Below are 17,943 nucleotides of genomic sequence, written 5' to 3'. Positions count from 1 at the left end.
ACATAACTTCAAGTACTAATACCTTATAAAGAAAAAGAAAAAAAAAAGAAAAACAAATGGTTTGGACTGATAAAAAGACCAAGACGTGAATTATATTTGTCATCCAACATGAGTATTACATGTTCAGGGCAGTTTTTCTCATTTCGGCACACAGATTCAGGCTAGTGGAAGTGCAATGACTACCACAGTCTGTTTTTAAATTCTCTGTAGGGGCTTCACCTCACATACTCATCACTGAAAAGTGCTACTGGAGCAGCAAAGCATTGCATGGCTGCTTGGTAGGCTGAGTGTCTGATGAAACATGATTCCTCCTCAAGCCTTCTTAGTATGCATAAGGCTTGCTTTGGGCTTTGCCAAAATAGTACAGACTTCCTCTTATCTCAAGCCTCTATCCCTATAGCCCAGTCACAAAGTCTTCCGCCAGCTTTGACCTCTTCCACATCTGCAAGCACATGTTCAGCTGCCAACATCTTCAGGTTTCTCACTGAGCTGGCTTGGGGAAATATAGCAAAATACTAACAGTAAGTATTGCAAATGTACATATGACAGAGACAAGCGTCAGACCTAAAGTACTGTTTTTTCTTGAGAATACAATGCCCCTCCATTATCAAAATAGTAATACCATGCTGTTCACATATACACCTATAAAATGTACAGCTGGACTGGAAATGTAATAGCCATATCTTTAAGACTCTATGACTAGATAAGATTTTTTTCTTCATTTTATTTATTGGAAACACTAGAGGAGAACACATCAACCACCCCTCTTGGAATTAAAAGGCCTAAAATGCAATTAAGTCACTTAAGAGATATAAAGACTTACAAAAATGATATTTATTAACTCCAGGGATGGGGTTATTGCTTTGTTTTAGAGAAATATGCCTGGCTTTTGCAGTCCTTAAATAATTCAGTCTCAAAACATAGTGATGTTGTGGCTGCTAAAATAATTAAAATCCATGCGTACTACATTACACTAGTCTCCTTTTCATATATCTTGACTGAAATCATACAGGCAAGCGCATTTATAGTGCATAAATCAATGTAGCAGACAAAAAGCACAGAGTTATCACCATCATTCATAATACGTCTCCCTGAGAGAGCCTAGATTGATCTTCCTGTTTATGTAAGAAGCATCTCATTTTATAATATAGGCTCTTAAATTTCAAATAGACCAGAAAAAGTGAAACAGCTAGGTTTTCCCTGAGCCCTCTGTACAGGACCATATTCTACCTACTGAAAATAATTTTTTTTTCATCTAGTCTCTTCATCCTCTACATTATACTTAGGATAGGAGAATCTGAAGTAGTGTAAGTTACCTATCCATTTTGTGATAGGTAACATTGTTTCTGAGAAAGGCTACACGATCTGATTTAATATGGATAAGTCTGGGAAACAAAACAAAACAGAGTTAAAAAAATTAAAACTTACAGGAGATGTTTATAACATCTTCTAATAAGCTTCAATTTCTAAGCATCTACTGTCAAAATAAAATTAAATTGAAATAAAAGTTTTACTGTTACCATATTGGAATCAGCAGTGAAATACTTCTACAGCTGAAAAACTGACAAAATTGGTTAGCAAGTAACTTTTACTCCTGCTTTGTGTCTCATGCATTCAAGTTAGAGAGAAAGAGCCACCCCTCGCCTAATAATTAAGTTTCTGTGACACCATCTCGTGAGATCCATAGGAATACTACATGTTTTCAAGGGTTTCTGTCATGTATATATCCAAAAGTGGGACTTCTTTCCTCGAAAAGGAATGAATCTAATATTGCACTTTAAACTTCGAGGTCAAGCATATCAGCACATTCTATTTACTTGGCTCCTAGAAAATTCAATTCTACATAATGGTAAAGCACAGCATATTCTTATTTGAGTATTTCCTTTCTCTGAGCAGGAATTTTCATTTCTATTCCTTTCATGATGAGGCAGATTCTTCAAAGAGTGGAAAAAATATTATTTGCAAGAACATGGTTTTATATATATTGGTAAAAATTTCATGCTGCAACTTCATTCACTGTATTATCTGATGCTTTAGATCATTATATTATTGTTTCCCTACTGGTGACAGAGCCTTGCAATGGAAAAAAGCTGAAAGGCACCAAAAGCATATAAAGCTCATAAAGATTTGGAAAAAGTAGAGGAATGAAGTCTCCCATTCAGTTGCATTATTCCAGTAAAACAAAAATCTACACATCCTGACTCAATTCTTTTCTAAAAGGCCATTATTTCAATATCTGCAGGAACAAAAAAATTCAAAAAGAAGGTATCACTGAATATTGAAAATATATGTATAACTATACATTCAAACTCAGTTATTACTGAAAGCAACAAGCTACTGTTGAGTACTACGCAAAGGGCAGCAGATTTCACTTGGTTATTCGAGGTGCGAGTTCCAGCAACGCACATCGGACAGGGCAGTCAGGGGACCGAGACTAAATGGCCACACGTTGCAATGGATCCAGCCCTGTACAGTCCCTGCCAAAGTGCGTGTGGGGGGGGGGGGGGGGGGCCCTCAGAGTACAGAAAAACCACACTGCTTACCTGCCCAATTCTCTCTCTATTGTCACACACACAGAAATCCCTCCATGTGTAATTCCTTCTAAAAAAAGGAAACATCTTTACCTGTATTTTAATTAATATACCATAAAACAAGTCAGGTATGCTGTAAAAGTCATTAAGTTAGACAAAACAAAAGAGAAAGGAGAAAAAAAGAACAGTGTACTGAGCATCTTATTTATGACAATTAAGAAATGTCATGAGTAAGAACAAGAGAAAGCTGTTCCTTTGCAAAAGTGGCAGAGCATGTGTTCACTGATTGGCAGATGCCTGAACTTAAAACGAATAATCACCAATGTGCTGGTATTATTCTCTGTTGTCTACTTATGACACACTGGCAGTTGATTTTAGATCAGTGCTCAATTGAAAGTTTCTGTTTTAGACAAAGTTTCGGTTAAAGTATATTCATATATATATACACACACACACATTATACATATATATGTATATATTTAAAATATGTAGGAAGCAAAATTATGTTATAATTGTACAGGCCTCTAATAACAACAACAACAACCTGCTTCTAGCACACAAGTTGGCCAAACTGAAAATGAACAGGAATTCAAAATTTTAGTTTGGAGGTCTTTTCTAGGAATCCAGAATCACTGTGCAATGGTATTTTTTTTACAAGGTCAAAATCAATTTTTTTATTTTTCCATACATGTATATGTATACACACACAAGAAGCATGTTAAAGTCTATCTTATTTGGAAAATATTCCTGCATTTTAGATTTGTAGAAAGATTTTGTTCTGAAGCTGATTTATTCTTTTTTTTTTTTTTTCCCCTTCTAAGCATAACTTAATTTCAGAATTTTTTTTGTGAGCTTTTCTAAGGTCCTAGCTCTTTTGGAAGCTGCTATTAATTCCTGCTCTTTTTTCACTTCTTGAAAGAAGATTGCAGAGTGGAAGCTTTGTTTGTTTTTAAATCAAATTATATTTGTAAGTCATTTTCTCAAATAAACGTGAGAATAGAGATCTAGTGCCTGAAGTCACACAAGAATGCATAGTTACTCTTTGCCACATAGATTGGTGTTTTTGGGGGGGATTTGTTTTGTTTTTTTAATAGTTATTATGGAGCCTAACACAGAAAATGATAAAGTTTCAGTGGAAGACAAGGACCCATTTCCCCAGAATGCTATTGTGTCCTATGGTGGCCTGTTTAAGGGACATCAGCATTTCAAGCAGTACTTTTAGGAAGTGCTGTTTCCATTTTTCTGTCATATGGCACTCCATGAATCTCAAATGTTTCTTCTTCCTGTCTAAATCTTCAAGTTAACTTCAGACTGAGACTTGAAAGGTAATGCATTTCTTTCTAGCCATATTAGTATTTCCTTGCTTGAATTACTGTGTTGTGCTGTATTTGACAGTCAAATTGCCTCTTGTCATTAGTTATAACAAACTGTTTTAATTTATGCCCAGCTTTCATTCTGCTAGTATTTCAGACAGATGTACAAGGTTTTATGAATCTATACACCAGGTGTTCTACAAAGTAAAATGAACTGATTTATGATTTCTCCCACCTCATTTTTTGTACAACTTGCAACTTTAAATAGAGAGATGAAACTGTTTTTACAAGCATTTTAGATCAATATTCTATGTGCTTCCTTTTTCCACAACCACAATCAGAAGAAAGGAACCAGTGCAGGGGTCGTCTTTGCCACATAACAGATCTATACCGCTCTACAAAACTAATTTGTCAACAGAAATTGTTAGCAAATTAGCACATGTACACATCTCAAAGTTTTAATCAGGAACATATTACTCCAACTTGCAGCAATGAAAGCTCGTCAAGGAGAGAATCACAGCTCACAGATGGGCTATTCCCTGTAAAAAATTAGGCTTACTTTAAATGTTTTAAATTATCTGAAAGAACACCATTTTTCCAAAAAGCTTCTGAAAGCTGTCAAAGATTAAAATTCTCTTTAGTAGACAACGATTAATTGCCCCATTATTTATTTTAGAATTACCACTATTTCAGTACTAATCACTGAGCCTAAAAAGCTTTGAAACTTAAACGCAATGTTTAAGGATTACAATGAATTAATCATCAAAAGGAAAAATCATGTTCTCTGCATTTTCTTCATTAAACAGCTGCTGTTTTAAAAGAATAGAGTATGGAATTTAACAACTTATGCTCAACATTCACCTAAAATCACTGGAGTTTCTCGGCACTTTCTATTAACAAATCAGTCATTTCCTCATGCTTTCAAAAATGAGCAATACGTATTGATACTCACTAGATGAATTAGGCAGCAGAACAAAATGGAATGAGGTGTGCTAAAATATGAAACTTTTGTCTATGAAATGAAGGCAAGCAGGAAGCTACATTTAGATCACCACATTCAGCAAAGATGGAAGGACATTAAGCATTTCAACCTCCCTCTTTAAAATGTGCAATATAACAAAAATTTGTTCCTGAGCAGTAGTTCAATTTGAAGCTATTTGATACTGGAGTTGCTCTCAAAATATTTTGGCCAGTCTAACCTAAGTGGACCATCTGACAAGGGTGAGTTTAACCCTTCAAAAATGATTCTTATAGCTATATATTTGAGCTCATTTCCCAAAAAGAAAAGTTGTTTTCTGTCAAAGTTTATGCTTCTAGATTAGCACCGACAAACTTAGCCCAATAAAGTAGATGGATAAGGATCTGACAGTGCCCCATCACATGATTTGTGTCTTAACAGAAGTTGTCAGTGGGCCTGGGTGCCATGCTGTTTGAAAGTCAACAGGGCACAGGCATCCCCAGAAGTGGCACTGGAGATCATTAATATTTACTGGAAAACAAAACAAAAAGCTGTTTTTATATCTATGCTGCCATTAATCTGAGCATCACCTGTGAAGATGTGTGCAAAGCAGATCCAGTCTGGAGAGATCAAAACTGAGCTGAAACCAGCTAGCCAGCACGCTCTGCTCCAGCCAACTCACTTGGACTGGGGGCAATCCAGGACTTATAATGCTATAGCACCATCGGTTCGCGTCTACGTTTGTCTAGATACTGAACATTCATAAAGAAAGCTAAACAAAGCCAATAAAGACATTAAATCCACCACAAAGAAAAAAAAAAGTTATGCTGAACCATGAATACCCAAGCCTGAAATCTAGGCACGATCTGTTACAACACGTTTACACACATGCACACGCACACATTCACACATGCCACAAAAAGAAACTGCTGTGCACAGCATTTTTGTTCTTAAGCAAAATATCTGGTTGCAAAACACTGCTGAGTGAAGAATCCTAACCATGCTCATTACGTTCATAAGTAAACCTATGAAAATGATTAAAAAAAAAAAAAGATTCAATATCTACTATCAACTGAAACATAACAACAGAAATATAGTTTTAGATTGAACATACACACAGGGCAACCTGATCCTGGTAAGCATTACACAATTTGAGAAGTTAGATTGCTTTTGATGATCAGCATGTCTAGACACTATTTGACGCTTTTCACAAATTATAGAGATTACAGATAATCAGAGTATCTGACAAATACCACAGGATTAGTAAAGTAGAACTGTCATTACCTAAAGGAGAATTACTGGCTTAGCATGAGATAGCAGATAGAATATCCATTTTCAGCATGTTCAAAATTGGCTATTATTTATGTGTGAGGAACCACATAAATTTGGTGCTAGCAGGCCTCATGTGGACTTGTTTTTGAATTAATGCTGCTTAATCAATGTTCTGGAAGATAACAAAGTACTACAGATAGTTTCATCATTGAGCAAAAGTTTGGATGTGCAAAAATAAAGACTATCAGAGATTAAAGCCTTCCCAAATCTGTTTATATAAAAGCATAGGGTACGAAAGAGAGAATATCTAACATTGCATCTTATATCTAATATTGCTAGCATTTTTCCTTTTCCTGTTTCCATACACATGCACACACCCTGATACCATTATATTTGATGACTCTCACCAATAGCCTCAGAATGAGGTTATATCTTCAGTTTCACCTAGTTCTCTTAATTCCTATTTGTGAAAAGAGGTAAATAAGGGTGTGATTAGTGTTTTAACAAAAAACATCAGTACCTGGTCATGGAACCTTAGCGGGCAGATAATAAAGTTAAACAGGGAAAATACTCAATCTCAGTCATACTTCCAGCACTAAGTCAGTGGGCAATGGGGTGGCAGACGATTTTTAGAACTGATATCTGTCTGTAGGCAATGGGGCAGTACTGGCCATGTACCTAAGGAAAATAATCTAAACCAACTGAGAGTCACAATGAAGGAAAGATCTAGGAGTCATTAGTGCTATTCCTATGAAATCATCAGCTCAATGTACAACAGCAGTCAAAAAAAGCCAATAAAATGTTCGAAAAACTTACAAAGTGTATTGAGAATGAGGCATTGTTTTGACATTGTAGAAAATCTCACTAAGGTTTCTCTACAGGCTGCTGTTTGCCACGGCTTTGATATTTAAGCATAAAAGAATAGCTGTTTTTAAATAAATCATAAGGACATTTCCACATTAAGTTCTTTACATTGACTCTGTAGATGGAACGTTTATGAAATAGTAAGATATAAAAACATATTCATCACAGCAGTACAATAAGTCTGTCAACTGTAATATATTTTAAGCTGGTCTGAAGAACACACCTATGGTTTCCTTAAAGTAACCGCAAAGTAACTCTTTCTTATTATTACTATTCATTTTTTCTCCTTTACCAAAAAGTTGCAAACCATCCAATAGTTGGTTATTTGGTAATGCATAATGTAACTAACACAAAATTGCAACAATTACAGTTTCAGATGTCTTTAGAGGAAAATAACTGTGACATGATTTAACATGCCCAAAGAAATCATTTCCATTAGGAAGGAGATGAAGTCAAATATCATAAACTGCTATTAGGTATCTGAAATACCTAAAAAGCCACTTAAAGGAACAGAACTGCTGCAATAAGTGAGATGAGCAGTAATATTACAAGGACAGTAACTGGCAAAAAGAGATAAACCCTGTGCACCTGGAATTATACCAAATATAGTATATATATAAAAGAAAGCTACTGCCAAATAAAACAAGCAAAAACATGACTCAGAATAATATAAGAATCATTAATATTCATTACTTTTATATTACAGTCATCTTGTTACTGTTTATCTCTAGTAATCTGTGCAAAACTTAACCATAAAGATCTTCGTACAAAATTTATGACAGAGCAGACGAATTTGAAGAGGGAACGGGTACAAGATATATACATAGAGAGAAACACAAAGCACAATCCCTATATCTCTCACATCAACAGTGAAACATACTATGGAAAATCATTTTACATGGTATGCAGAAGTGCAGTCCTCTTCCTCCCAAACTGAGGAATTGCTTAAGTCAGTTTAAATTAACCACAAGATCACACTGATGTTACCTTTACTGTATTCATGTGCATCACTTATATAACAGTGAAAATCCTGCAGTCCCATACTATCTAAAGAACCCCACAGTACCTAAATATACAAACCACAGAAAAGATTTAAATATGCCTGTTTTAGTCTTGAACTGTATTTGTTTACTGCACCTTAATATAAACATGTGTAGAGGATCAGAGCACAAGTCAGTAGAATTAGTTTAGTTTTAAACCCAAACTTTATTTTTGACCATTTTATTTGGTCACATTGTTTTTCTTGATGGTTTACCTTGTGGGAAGGTTTGCACAGGGCTGAAGGGGCCACTGAGTGACAAAATCCACCAACATTACAATATATATTTGAACTCGGGTGCACAGTCACTTGTTAATGTCCTTATTGAATATGGAGCATCCAAAACTTTGTGTCATAAAGTATGCAAGATTTACTGTCCTGCATCAGTTACATAACAGTTAAGTCCTGTCCTGTACTACCGTCCCATTCCACTCAGAGATCCCTGTAAGTTACGATTCACACAAGAACATAAAGTAGATGCAACACCACCACCACAGCTGTAGCAGATTAAGGTTCTACCTGCTCCACTTCCCTGTGGTGTCTGAGCATACTCAACAATATGTACCTAGAAAAGACTATCCTTCAGTGGTAGGATCAAGTGATTTGTGCTATGGTTTCAAGTTTCTGAAACTTGATGACCAAGGATTGTTGGGACAGAAGTTATATATTTCTATTTAAACTTGCAATCTCTGTATAAAAATTTTTCCATACCTATGATTGTCTTAAATGTCCCCAGTTCTTTTCCAGGCCATTTTTTGAGCTGGGGGATCAAGAAATTCATGTAGTGTTCCAAACATGGTGCACCTTGTGTTCATATGATGGTAAAATGCCATGTTTTACTTCCCGCTCTGTTCTTCTAATAACATCTAGGATTCTATTTGCTATCCTTACTTTATCTACATTGCATTTTATCTGCCATTATGTAGTGTGATGAGATTGACTCACTGCACTTAGTTGAGATTTGTCCTTAATATTCTCTGACTGTCAGCAAAAGGAGGACTCCAGCACTGGTATCACACTAAACTGCTTCACAGAAGAGATGGATACAAAAATATCATTCACAGCCTTATCTCTCCTAGGCTTTGTCTTCTTGATCAGGCATATCTGTGACAGATTTGCTTTTGCTTTTCCAATGGTATCAGAAGTGGGATTTATTATTAGCTTCCCTATATACTTTGTACTTTTTAATTACAGTTTTCTCTATCTTCCTTCCATCAGATTTGTGCCAGTTGGGTCATTATTCTCAGAAACATTCTTCATCTACTTTGTCAACACTTGCAATTGAAACATGTGTTTTTCTTTGTACTTTTTTCCATATCCTGCCTGCCTGATTGGGACTCTCACTCTCCTGTTTTTTTCTTGACATTTTATGATGTAGTTTTGCCACTACCTATTTATTACTTGAAGATGCAAAACTTACACAAGTTCAATTTTAAAACTTGTTATACTCAACCTCTTATGGTTTCATACCTATAATCTTTTCCCCACTGCTTTAGTTGAAAAGCCCTACAAACAACCATTTAAGTTTACCTTAGTGTAACTCCATTCAACTTACCTTTTAAACTTCTTTCCTTTGGTTTTTGAAGATGCTTGTCATTACTTTGGGAGCTCCCTCAACTCAGAAGTTACGCCAGCTCCCGGCGGACATGCTCCCGCCTGCCCTGCACCACCACGTGATTCTGCCCCGCTGCCCAGCCCTGCGAACGTTCCCGGACAACAGCCACAAAACACCTTGTCTTCAGCTGGCTACCTCAAGGTCTAAGTTTTTCTCTAGAACTGCTCTTCATCCTTTCCTGTGTCCAGAGAAAACACAACCCTTTGCATTTTCTAAAGTTTTCTCCTTTTAAGAAATCTCCTGACCCCTGCCATGCATGCCATGTGTGCGGATGCCTCCCATTTTGCATCAGAATGGCTTGTTGAACTCCTGGGCAATCAAAGTGACCAAATGAAATATAAGGAAAGTTTTACAATTTAGATTACAAATACATCATGCCATGTTAAAATGTCATTGATTTTATTGGTAAAGTGAATACTTGCTAAAATACTACCCGAAAATACAATGACAAATGAAACATCTCAAAAGAGCACATCTTTACCAAGAGTTCAGCAAAGTATCCCTGGACTTAATACAATTCTGGAAGCCTCTGATTCCAGAAGCGACCTTTAGGAGAATTTCCTTTACGATGCTTTTGTATTATTCATTTATTTTCATTGATAATATCTCCAGTGCAATCTTCTGGGAGACTTACCCTTTTCCAAACAACCGGATGCAAGCCTCGAGAGGTAGAGAGAATCCTGCCCTAACAAATGTCTATTTTTAAGAAAATACATTACTTCACACTCATAAAGGAATAGCAATATACCTCCAGGCTTCAATACAGCTTTTCACCACTGCCTGAGATAAAACGGCCTCTGCACCAATCTTTGAAACTCTTCATGAGATTGAATTGATGCATAGGCTGATCTTAGACTTGCATCCTCTACCAAAGACATTATATTCTGTATGAAGCACTGCTATGTTGAAATTTTATTTTTTTCTGCCTCTCTTTGCTTGGATGAAAGGTAGGCAGGCAACAAAGGAAGCATATATTGGTTACTTGTCATCATTTATATTTCAGATTTTTTTTCTGCAGGAGAAGAGAAGGTCTCAAATACTGATTTTTAAATAAAGAATATCCATAATCCTTCGAATCAAATCTTGAGGGGCCGGGGGGGGGGGGGGTTGTAGGTAGATAGAAGGTTCTTTGGTGTCAAGAAGATACAGTGTCTTCACCTCAATAGAAATTATATCTGGAGGTCACAAAAGCCTCAACCTCCCCCTCCCCCCCAAAAAGACCACCTCCCCCAAACAACTTACAAGACATTTCATTATGCAAGTGCTGCTGTAATTATAACAGCAAAAGGACATATAATAAAGGATTAGAAAACCAACAATTTACTTGGAATTCAGCCAAAACAATCTGCACATATTTCATATCCACATGTTGTAAACATTATTTGGCCTTTCAAGTAAATTTTTGAATTTTTCAAAACAGCAAGACCACTTTAAGAATGTCCTTTTAGCTATGAGTCACAATTTTGGCTGACTAGACAGTGAACACAGGATTCGGCTACAACAAAAGAGTCCTAATTGTCTGGGAAGTGACCAATAATTATAAGCACAAATGCTTCTAAGCACTAGAAGTACTTCTTTAATTCTTCTGTTTATTTTTTCCTATTAAAAATTTTACAGATTCAGTGTAAATATTTTGATTCAGTTAAGTCAATTAGCTGATTTTCTTAAAAACAGTAACATTTCTAGAAAAAAAATCAAGCTTTATTCAAATTATATGCTGTATTTTTCATATATAACTAAAAAAATTAAGAATGACGCACAAGTTTAAGGATTATGTTATGAAGGCATTTTTTATGCTTGTCAGATACATGATGAAGAGCTGAATATGAAACTAAATTTATAAAACAGGGTTCTGGAAGATTTCAGGAAGCCATTGGCTACAAAGCAGTGTCAAATACCTCGCCCATATCCCAGTCAAGTGACAATTAAGTGGAGAAAAATTTTGAGATAAACACATCTGCATTCCAAGGATGAATAATGAACCTTAATGATCTTACACTTGCATTGTTTTGCATTATTTGTAGTCCTGCACTACTCCACAATAGATGTCAATTAAATGGGAGGAGTGCTTGAATTTGGAGATCTAGGTCAAAATGAAATATCAAGACACTTTAGACTAGACTGAAAAATTACAAAGACCACAATGAAAAATGTAGCTAGGAAAGTTTATATAAACTGCCTATACTTTTCAAATGAAGAAATGATGCTCACTGATCCAAACCTGGAGCTGGCAACTTATACAAGTTTTTATAAACTGACAGGTAAACTAATGAAAATTAGGCATAGAAAACTGACAGGGGAGAAAAGGGATCTTCCTGATTCTTTAGTCAAACTTCTCACCAACCATCTACACAACTATTTATGCAAAATTTTCCAGAGTTGTTACACTTCATCAGAAGCTTTTGAAAGGAACAACTAACATTACCTAAAAAGCTCTTTTTATCAAATGCTATTTAAATTATTCTTCTCAAAAAAAGTATTAGATAAAAGGCAGCTGCTGCTTTTCTTTTTACATACTTGAGAAGAAAAAAAATCCCTAAAGCCAAGCTACATATGCATATTGACAGGAACACTAAAGGTTTTGATGGTAAGATTATGCGTAATTGAAAATCTTGTGGGAAATGTGTTTTTCCAACTGTTTTCTGTATATAAGTAGTTTTATGCCATTCCCTGTTACTTCTGATTTGGTCTTTGAGCTAACAAGCTTCTAAAAATGACATTTCTTTTCCTTTTTTATTAAAAGGATATGGTCCTGCTTAGTTGAGGAATTCAAACACCAAATAAGCAGAAGCAAGCAGAAACTATTTAAACCACTTGCAAGCACCCAGAGCTTTGACAGTTAGTACAAGCATCCCATAATACCCTTCATCAATTGGAAAATAATTATATTTCTTATAATACACATACAAAAAAATCCTACACAAGTATCCCTTTTTGCATAGAAATTCTCTTTCTTTCTTTAAAGGACTAACTATTCTAGTTTCTTTTTTTTTCTCTCTCTTTTCTTTTTCTTTTCTTTTTTTTTTTTTTTAAGACTTTTCCATTAGAGAATACACAGCTTCTAAAAGTCGCGCTCTCTGCGTTACTCAAAGCCTTTATAATTTAGAAAGACTGCCCCAAATCACCTCTTGTCCAGACTCCACATCAGTACATCTCCAACTGCAGGTGAATGAAGCAGAAGTGAGCAACAGAATTATACTCACCTACATACCTAAATTTCTTTCCAGTGACCGAGTGCTATTTTCTTGTTCCAGTAGAGCAGTTAATCATTTTTTCACCTTTTTCAGTACACAGTATATTTCTTTATATATAAGACAAAGCAACAGGTAATGAGCAGAACAAATCAGTGCTATGCCACCCTCTCCAAATAACAGTAATGCCTTAGATTATTGCAAAAGCATGAAGAGAAGAAAAGCATGCTGCTGCTGACTAACCTCATAGCAAGATCAATGTAAAATCTAGTAATATTTGCAGTGAATGTGCCCTGTTTATTTGTCAAATCTGAATACAGTAGAACTAATATTACAATGAATTTTTTCCAGCCTTGAGCTTTTCATCTCCTGGAAGCTGTAAGAACAAACTACAATCAAAGCTGAACTCTGGCTGCAAATTTATCACTATTTGGGACAATGAAGAATGCATATTTCTCCATGGATGCATGAGCTAGCAGCAGGGTAAATTCCTCTTTCCAATTACTAGACTCAATTTACCTGTCCAGAACTAAATGCAAGCCTGACTTCTGCTATAGGATTATGTTGATGGCTACATGTATAAATAATTCAGGGCAGTTTTTAGAGCCGTTATAGAAAAAGCACGAACAAAAAAACAATTCACATTGCTGAACATGTTAAAAAGCAAACAAATACCAAGCAAACACATTACAATGAACTTGTTCTGCAAATAGAATCTGTTCTCCAAAGATATCCTGAATGACTGAGTAGTCATGCTTATTTTTGTGCTAATAACAACCTCCACAGAATCATTCAAAATGAAAGACTAACAAAATTTCAGGTTCCAGATATTATCATATTTAATAGTCCTCACGAGTAACAATTTTATATTATGCATGCACCAACTAGAAACATGCATCTCATCTCAAGGATGCTTGGTGTAAGAAGGCATTTGGTTAGTGTGCATCATGCCAAGACCCCAGATTTGTACTAGCCATTCGCATGTGGCAGAGACTTGAAAAGAGCAGGTGATGCTGATAAAGAGCAGCCTATGACAACTGTTACACCTTTGTCTGAAAGGGCAGTTTCTTTATCAAGTCCAGCCATAAAATGAAGCTGATCCCCACAAAGCTTCCGAAGAGTGAACTGGAGACACCACAATCTTCCTTCTTTGTTTAAACTTTTGACTTGCATAGAGATCAACATTTTAATAGTTTGAGACCGCTTTGAAACATAACAAAAACATGCTGCAAAAACCCACTACTACCAGAATGGCAGTGAACGTACTGCAGCGTACAAATGAATACATCAGAATGAAAGAACGTACTAATTAAAGGGATAAAACTCTTTAAAGATAGAATTTATGTATGAAGTGGATAGGAGAAATAAAGAAGAGGGAAACAGACCAAAACGTTATTCTCAATGGGAAAGATTTACTAAGATAGCAAACATAACAGAGAAGTTTATTGCTCTTCACAGTAACTTAAATCCCTGTGAAGAACATCTAGGCAAATACAAGCAAATCCTTATATGCTTTCCATTCTTAAAAAAACAAACAAACAAACAAACCACCCCACACACATTTTGATGGCTTACACTGCCTTATTCATGCTTCTCAAACAAGCAAGCAGTGCTCATAAATGACTGCAATAAGAATGAGGTCTGCATTATGATTTTGTATTGAGCAGAGTTCTTAATAAGGCATATTTCCAACAGGAGTTAGAGAATTGAACAGTAAAAAACAAAGTATGCAGAAAATACCTCCTGTGGGGAGGAAAGGAGAAAGCACGCATACCACATATATTCCTGCAATAGTATATGGCATTGCTGGCTTTTATTAGAAGTCCCACACTATGAAACAGATTTTTAGACGTTTTTTTAAAGTAGGAAGAGACAAGATAGAAAATTTGATTCAAAGTCAGCTTATCTGGCCAACACAGAAATGCAATGAGAAGTGACCGATGACTGTACACCACACTGCCTACAAAATAACTTGTATATGAGAGAACTCCTGCAGTGACATATTCTCTCTCTAGTCATATGCATAGCTTCTGTAAATGGGAAGCTTCCCTATGGGAAAGGGTAGCAACTGACTAAATAATCTCATCTTTACGTGATTATCTATTGACTTTATCAATCCATGTTACATTTTGTGTAGAGGACAGAAATAAAGTTAGCTATTCCATTCAAAATAAAATACAGGGCCCTCAAGTTGAAGGAAGTTTGCCTGGTTCTTTAGAACACACTTGTTCATCCTTAATTTTTCCACAGATTTCTTGGGGAACTTCAACATAAAGTCTGGGTCAGGAGCCAGCAAAGGGTGTCCTCCCCGCCACTGCCCCTTCTGACTGCTAGAGGAAAACGCACTTGGGCACTTGGCAACAGCAACCCCCAAAGGGCTTTTGGGGCCTGATAGGAAAACATCTGAGCTGCTACTCATTTTAAATAAAGTAATAATTATAAAAATACATGAACAGGTCCCACACAGCTACTTCTGCTACATTATTCTGATTCACCACATTTAGGAGCTCAAGCATCCCAGGATCATTTATTTCACCCACACTGATCCTACTCTGAGATACTCGCAGCAGGACAAAAATATTCAGCAATATTTAAGACATGACTATTCATCAGGAGATTACAAACTACAGGATACATGTAAAACTTATCTGCATACTACTCCAGAATACAGTCAGCAACATGATGTCTTTCCAGTTACTTAATCTCTCAAAGTCTCTGGATTTAGCCTGAGTCACACCTCTATGCACACTGAATTGCACAGTACAGATATAGCTTAAATCCCTAATCATGCAAAAAATATGAGAAGCCTAGTGTAAACTTTATTGGACTCAGTTTCTGAAAGGTCACACATGATCCCAGCCCTTTCTCTTCTCATGCATTTACAAATGTATAAGTGTTTCACCTTCTACATTTATAAAATGACTAGAGAGAAAGACTTAAAATTAAATACAAGTATACTGGTCAAAAAGAAACCATAACACAAGAGGCTTTTTAAATAGCAAAAAAAGCAGTTAAAAGAAAAAAACCTGGGAAGTGCAATACTTCTAGAAAGTCATGAAATTCGAAATGTTTTCAAACCACAACTTTACTATTCACAGCAAAGACCACCATGATTATGCAGCATAATTTATTTTTAATTAGCATAGAATTTTTTCACTTTTTCTTAACACTTCATTAAGTTAAATCTAGATCTTCATCTCATGAATCTAATTGTATGGCTTCTTTTCCTGTGATTCACTGACAGTATATGCTGGATACAGACTTCCATGTAGCTTTACAGCAAGGTCTCTTTCCCATCTTATGGGAAAGCTTGTCTGGGTGGCAGACCAGACTCTCTCTCTCTCTCTATTAAAAAAAAAAAAAAAAAAAAAAAGAGGAAAAAAAATTAAAATAGTTTCCCAAATTTCTTAAATCCTTGTCCTCCCATTAGCCTCTGAAATTCGATAGCTGAGATATCTCATCTGTGTTAATTTGGTTTACGTAAATTAAGTACTGGCTAAACTTTACAGCTGAACTCCACACAAAATGTTATACTCCTTTTAAAACTTAGATGAAAGCATTAATTTTGGAATCCTGGTTTAGTCATAACCCTAGATAAAAGACTATAAGAGACAAAAATAATACTGCCTTTGGTCTTCGAATCTGACTTATCTAAGTTAATTGCTAGGAAAAACAACTGCATTTATTTAGCTAAACTAAATAGCTAGACTTTTTGGATGCTCATGACAAATAAAACCTTTTGAGGATGACCTGTCCCTTGCTGTTTTCTGTCACTGGTCATAAAGTGGCACCGCCAAAAAAAAAAAATACTGTAAAGGTAGAAAAAAAGGATCAAATGGCAATATTTTAATGATACTGTGGGGAATGCTGCCTTTCAGAAGTGAATTTCCCTTTGCTGGCAGATCTCATCCAAAATGCCCATGGGCAAGGGACATTTTCTGATCTCATTCTGAGTTGTGGGTTTCCCAGTCTCTAAAGTATACACCTTTTTTTTTTTTTTTTCCCCAAATGGCATTTCTGTGCCACAGTTCCAGTCCCTTAAAAATAATAATAAAAAAACCATACAAAGTTAATATTATACAATGTTATACAGTGTCTCCTATTAGTGCTCTTTGTGCAGCACATCTGAAGCTGCAAAATTTAAGAAATAATATTTCTGGTTGTTGGTAACTAGTGGATTACCTCCATTACTCAGGATATTTCCACAGATCTGTTTTACAGTATCAGGGGTGGGGGAAGTCCTGTACCCCAGTGCAGGTTTTTGTATAACCTGGTTTGACTTTTTTGCTTAGAAAGTCAAGACCTCTCTCTCCCTTTCTCAGGAAAGGAAAGCTCCATCCAGCTGGACAGTGACAAACAGCGCTCTCACCTAACTCTTATTTTTTCTCAGGTTAAGGTAAAAGGAGCATACACTAAGCCGTGAATATATCAATCTCCTAAATGTAGTTCATTCATGAAGTATCTATCTGTTGTAACACTATTTTGCAGGGCTTTTTTTTTTTTTTTTTTTTTTTTTTAATGAATTTTAAAATGACCCTCCCTACTGCCAGCATCACTGAAGCTCAGATGCATTTTTTGTGGTGATGTGAAGAGACTACAAACTAGCTCCCTCTTTCAGCACCGTTAACCCATCAAGCCAGCACCAGGGTCCAGCGTACTCTGGCAGCAAGAACAGCCCCAGGCGGCAGAATTCGCAAGCGCCGAGACAGAGGCGCCCAGGAAAGTTGGCCAGGGCAGGGCAAGAGCAGCAGAGAGCCCAGCAAAAGCCTGCCAACCGCAAAGAGCCACCGCTTAGACACCCCGCTGGGTTCCACAGCGGAAAGAGAACAAAAATATACGGCTATACAATGTTAATAAAACACTTAATAAAAATATTATGTAAACAAATCAGGAAAAGTAGGTGACTATTGTTTCTTGAGTAATGCAGTGCAATATAACAGGACCCCCCTATAGGGAGAATATTGACAGTAATATTTCAGTCCTATCACCCTGACCCACTCAACCTCCTAGCACTGCTGCTAGTTCTGCTCAGTCTCATTCACTGCAAAGATCTACGGAAAAGAGGTTATACAAACCCAGTTTCATTTTTTCGAAACACAATCATGAAGACAGATTTGCAATTCTAAGCACAAAAAGATTACTAAATAATTCTTCCGCAGT

General features: G+C 36.1%; 1 protein-coding gene and 1 long non-coding RNA gene across 2 annotated transcripts in view; one reads left to right on the top strand and one right to left on the bottom strand.

Annotated features, from left to right (window-relative positions):
• Positions 1–14,973, top strand: part of LOC112986217 (uncharacterized) — a 29,743-nt gene extending 14,770 nt beyond the window's left edge. Inside the window, exons 2-3 of the long non-coding RNA XR_003259959.2 lie at positions 9,564–9,733; positions 13,135–14,973. This is a non-coding gene — a long non-coding RNA (uncharacterized LOC112986217). The remainder of the gene's footprint in view (positions 1–9,563; positions 9,734–13,134) is intronic.
• The window catches only part of SGCZ (sarcoglycan zeta), a 474,057-nt gene that overhangs the window by 239,939 nt on the left and 216,175 nt on the right, over positions 1–17,943 (bottom strand). The window lies entirely within an intron of this gene.

This window comes from Dromaius novaehollandiae, chromosome 4, assembly GCF_036370855.1.
Source record: "Dromaius novaehollandiae isolate bDroNov1 chromosome 4, bDroNov1.hap1, whole genome shotgun sequence".
NCBI classification, from domain to species: domain Eukaryota; kingdom Metazoa; phylum Chordata; class Aves; order Casuariiformes; family Dromaiidae; genus Dromaius; species Dromaius novaehollandiae.
The sequence above is the reverse complement of the archived record's forward strand: the minus strand, read 5'-3'. Positions and strand labels throughout refer to the sequence as shown.